Source organism: Heloderma suspectum, chromosome 4, assembly GCF_057233095.1.
Source record: "Heloderma suspectum isolate Gila_16-S chromosome 4, 16-S_ref, whole genome shotgun sequence".
In the NCBI taxonomy this organism is placed as follows: domain Eukaryota; kingdom Metazoa; phylum Chordata; class Lepidosauria; order Squamata; family Helodermatidae; genus Heloderma; species Heloderma suspectum.
This window is the reverse complement of record NC_139461.1, coordinates 316,305,001-316,310,000: the sequence shown is the minus strand read 5'-3', so window position 1 is coordinate 316,310,000 and position 5,000 is coordinate 316,305,001.

Genomic DNA, 5,000 nt, shown 5'->3' with positions numbered 1-5,000 from the left:
GCCGTGCGGCAGAGCGGAGGCCGATGGCAGCGGCGCCGGGCGGAGCGGCGGCAGAGCGCGGCGGTCGAGGGCGAGATGACGCGGAGCGTCCAGCGACGGCACGGCTGGCGCGACCGACGGGGACAGCGCCGCGGGCGGCCCAATCGGAGGTGCCGCCCACGGCGGCCGGTGAGTCTCTGGGCTCCGGGGAGCGGGAGGATGACCTGGGAGGTCCGGGTGGCAGCGGCGGAGAGTGCGGCGAGCCGGCGGGCCCGTTCAAAGCCCCGGGAAGGCCGCCCTCGGCCGCGGGTTCGAGGAAACGAGGGGAGACGCGCCTCGGCAGCGCCGGCTCTGCGGCGGAGGAGGACTCGGCCAAGAAGCGGCCCAGGAAGGGTCCTGGGCGGGCCTCCGGGTCAGGAGCGAGCAGCGGCGCCGGAGTCACAGGGGCACGGCAAGCGGGACGGGCTGCCTCAGACACGGAGCAGGAGCAGGAGGGGGGGCTCCGGGGAGAGGCCGGTCTGTCCCCAGGTACTGCCGTGCCTGTTGCTGTGCCTCCTGCAGGTGCTCGGAACGGCGGCAGAGATGGCGGCGCTAGGCGGAACTCCGCGACCCCGAGGGACGAGGCCACGGCCGGGACGGCAGCGTCGGCAGCTCAGCGGGAACAGCAGACGGCGGCGAACGGCGGGACGCGCTCCTACGCCTCGGTGGCCGGCAACGCGCGTGCAGAGCGGCGCGGCGGGCGCCGTGGAGGTGGTGGCGGCAGCGGCACAGGGGACGCCTTTCCCTGGGATGAGGACGGCGAGGAGGAGGATGAGGAGGGCTACCTGGGCCGCCTGCTCGACGGCCTGTCGGACGGGTCGGGCGCGAGGAGCAGAGACCCGTGGCGGCGCTACGTTGTGCGCTTCCGCTACCGGGGGGCTGACCTGGAAGACACGCGGGACTACCTGGCCTCGGTCCTCCTGCTGGAGACTTTGGCCTTCGACAGGGCGGATGTGGTGGCCCTCATTCAACTTCCAGGCTCGCGTGAGACGGACGTCTGCCTGGCGTCCGAGAACGCCTACCGCCGCTTTTGGGTGGGCTGCAAAGCGGCGCAGCGCGCCAACCCGGCCCTGCTGGCGGACTTTGAGGTGGTGCCGCTCTTCCGGGGTGACACGAAGGTCCTGACCGTCATCTTCAGGACCTCTGCCATCCCGGAGGAGGACGTGACTCTCTGGGTGTCACGCTATGCAAAAATACTCATGGGACCTGACAAGAAGCGTGACAGGCACGGTTTTTGGACTGGGGAATACCGTTGCGTAGTCGCCTTCAAGGGGGAGGAGACGGGAGGAGGCCGCATCCCAAAGTACTTCTACCTGGGGGCGGAGAGGGGCATCACACGGTACAGCGGCCAGCCGCCGGCGTGCTTCCAGTGCGGCTCCTACGGCCACCGGCGGCGGAACTGCACCACGCCGCTGTGCTCGCGGTGCGGCGTCCGCGGACACGCAACGGCCGCCTGCCAGGCCAGCATCCGCTGCAACCTGTGCGAGGAGCCCGGGCACACCTACTTTTGGTGTCCGCGTGCCCAGTACAACCGGGAGGACGAGGAGCGGTGGGGTGCGGCGAACAGGGCCGCCCAGGCGGGGCGGGAGCGTGCAGAGGCACAGGCCTGGCATCAAGCGCAACAGAGACGGCGGGAAGGGGAGGCGCAAGGTGTGAGGCCGGGGGCTCCGGACAGGGCCCGCGCCCAAGAGTCAAAGGCCCGGGGGGGCGCTGGCAACCAGGGGGAGGAGGGCGCCGACTGGCGGACGGTCACCCGCCGGCCGGCAGGAAAGAAAGGCAGGACCCCGGATGCCGGGGTTGCAGGCGCCGCGCCACGGGCTACAGGCGTGGAGGTGTGGCGGGCACAAAACACCGTGTTACAGACATGCAACGCCTTCAGACTCCTCGGGGAAGGTGAGTGGCAAGGGCCAGGCCAACGCCTACATGCCGACAACGACCCTGGTCTAGAAGAGGACCGGCAAGGGGGGAGCGCGGCCGAAGAGCAGACGGCAACCAAGGAGGGGCAGGCAGGCGGGGAAGACGCCTCTCCGCCGCCAGTGCAGCCGCTCCCGCCGCGAGAGCAGGAGCCCGAGGATGCGCAGCGGGCCCGGAAGATGAAGAGGCGGCGGCGGGGAGGGGGTGCCGCGACGGAGTCGGGGACCCCAAGCGTGGGTACAGCCCCGGTGGGGAGGGATAGAGAGGGCCGGCCGTCGCAGAAGACACCCGACTTGCCCACCGACCCCGAACTATCAGCAGACCTGTCAGTTGTCCCGCCAACTGGCCCCAACACCGTACTACAAGCGCGGAGTGAGCAACAGGACGGGACTGACCCCAACGGCGAGCTGGATGAAAGGCAGGACTTTACGTGCATGGTGGAGGTCGGCTCAGGAGCAGTGACAGCTCCCGCCATGGATGGAACAGGAAACATCGTGCGAGGCTGCCCGGGAGGCCGGAGGCGACCAGAAAAAGAAATCAGGGCACCGGACAGTAGGTCGACGGAGAGTGCGGTGGAGGACACCGGGGATGAGCTCGCCCTGGTCCCGTACGCCCTCTCCCCAGAGCACAGTGCGCCTCCGCCCTGGGAGTCACCCGGACCCCCCCACGCGTGCCCGGATGCGCGACCTGGTGAGGCTACACCTCCGGCTTGGCCTCCGGAGGGGGTAGGGAAGTCTGCGGCCGCCGCAACCCCCTGAACGCCATGACTGCGCTACGCCTCGCGACGTGGAACGCTAGGGGCTTGCGCTCGTGGCGCAGGGCGGAGGAGATCCTGCCAACCCTGGCAGCGCTGGCGCAGGACGTGCTCATCTTGCAGGAGCTGCACTTCACCAACGAGCAGCAGCGGAGCCGAGCACAGCGGCTCTGGACCGCCGGGCCGTCGGTGTGGTCCTACGACGGCGAGGAAGGCTCGGCGGGCGTGGCGCTGCTCTTCCGCTCGCGGGCCGACCTCGCCATCGACGGAGTCGTGGAAGCGGTGCCGGGGAGGCTGCTGGTGGCGGACCTGACGCTGCGGAGCGTATCGGCGAGCGGGACGGCGGAGGAGCGTGCCTTCCGCATCTGCGGGCTCTACGCCCCCGTACAGGCCGCACGGCGGCGGGCTTTCTGGGCACATCTGCGGAACGCGTGCCACACGCGTCGTTGCCTGCTCGTGGCCGGGGATTTTAACAACCGCTCCCGGCTCTCAGACCGCAGCGCGTACGTGGGCGGGGTGCGCACGGCGGGCGAGGCCGAGCGCCCGCTGCATGGTGGCGGCGCCCCGCTGCTGCCAGACGAGCGTGAGCTGGAGCGCTTCCTGGCACAGGCCGGACTGGCGGACAAGGCACGCGAGGCCCCTAACGCGCTCGACTTCTTCCCAGTAGGGTGCCGGAGGGCGTACGCAGGCAGTTATCCGCCCGTCGGGGACGGTGCCGCTGCACGCTACACGTTCTACCACCCGTGCTTTGCCAGCCGCGTGGACCGGGTACGCGCACCGGAGAGTGTCTACGTACAGCGTTGCGCCGTGACCATCACCCCGTGGTCCGACCACGGGATACTGCGCCTAGAGCTGGCTGTGGGCGAAGTCTTCCCGAGGGGGCGACCCCTTTGGCGCCTGCGCCCGGAGGCGCTTCAGCGGGAGGAGTGCCGCGCGCTGGTAGCGACCACGCTGGCGTGCCTGCTGTCGCTGCGCACGGCGGGCCTATACAGGGATGCGGCCCCGCTGGAGTGGTGGGAGCGAGTCAAGCGAGAGGTGCGGCAGCGGTGCCGGCGGCAGGAGCGGGCGGCCTACTCCGCAGAGACACGCCGCTACCACGATGCCGTCTACCACTTCCTACAGTGCCACGCGCGTGCCGGGCGCGGCCAGCCTGTCGACACCAAGGTCCTGACACAGGCGCGGGAGAGCATCGCGCATTACCAGCGCGAGCGCTGGGACCGGCGGCGCCGGGCCAAGGTGTGCCGCACGCGTGGTGGCAGCGTAGATGTTGACGAGTGGGCGAAGACCAGGGGCGGTGGCGCAAGCCCACCGGCAGCCATCCAAGGGCTGCGCAGGACGGAGGCGGACGGCGTCAGCACGAGCCCGGGAGAGATGCTCCAGGTCGTTGAGGATTTCTATGGCGCCCTTTTTGCAAAGAAGACCCAGATCGCTGCCAACCAAAGCGAGGCCTTCCTGCACGCCATCGATGCGATGCCCGGCGATGGCGGGAGGCGGGGCTGGCGCAGCCTGTGTGAGGGCCTGAACGAGGAGGACGCACGCGGCCTGGTGGCACCCATCGCCGAGGAAGAGGTGGCGGCGGCCATCGCGCGCGGGCGCAGCCGCTCTGCGCCAGGCCCCGATGGCCTCGGCTGGGCCTTCTACAAGAAATTCCGTGCCTGGCTGGCACGCCCCCTGGCGGAAGTCTTCACGGCGTGCCTGGCACAGGACCGGACTAGCGTGACTTTTGGCGAGGGCACGCTCGTCCTCTTCCCCAAGCGCGGAGACCTGACGCTGCTCAAGAACTGGCGCCCCATCGTGCTGACCAACGTTGACTACCGCGTGCTGGCAGCAGTGCTCAACGCACGGCTGGCGGCCGTGGCCGGGAAGATCGTGGTGCGTGCGCAGACCAGCGCGGTGCCGGGGCGCGCCATGCAGGACTCGCTCTGCGCACTACGTGAAGTCTTCCAGCTAGCACGCATGGGCCAGTGGCGCGGGCTGCTGCTCCAGCTGGACCAGGAGAAGGCCTTCGACAACGTACACCATGCCTTCCTGTGGGCGGCGCTGCGCTGGAAGGGCGTGCCCGAGACCTTTGTAGGCTATGTGCGACTGCTGTACCACGGCGCGGCCATCGTCCCGCAGCTGAACGGGCACCGCGGCGCACCGATCCTCATCCAGTCGGGCGTACGGCAGGGATGCCCGCTCAGCGCGCTGCTCTATGTGCTGAGCCTGGACGCGGTGCTGTGTCGGCTGGAACTGGAGAAAGGCATCACCGGTGTGCGCTTCCACCTGGCCACCCGGATGACAGTGGAAGGAGGAGCGGCCGGAGTCCACCCGC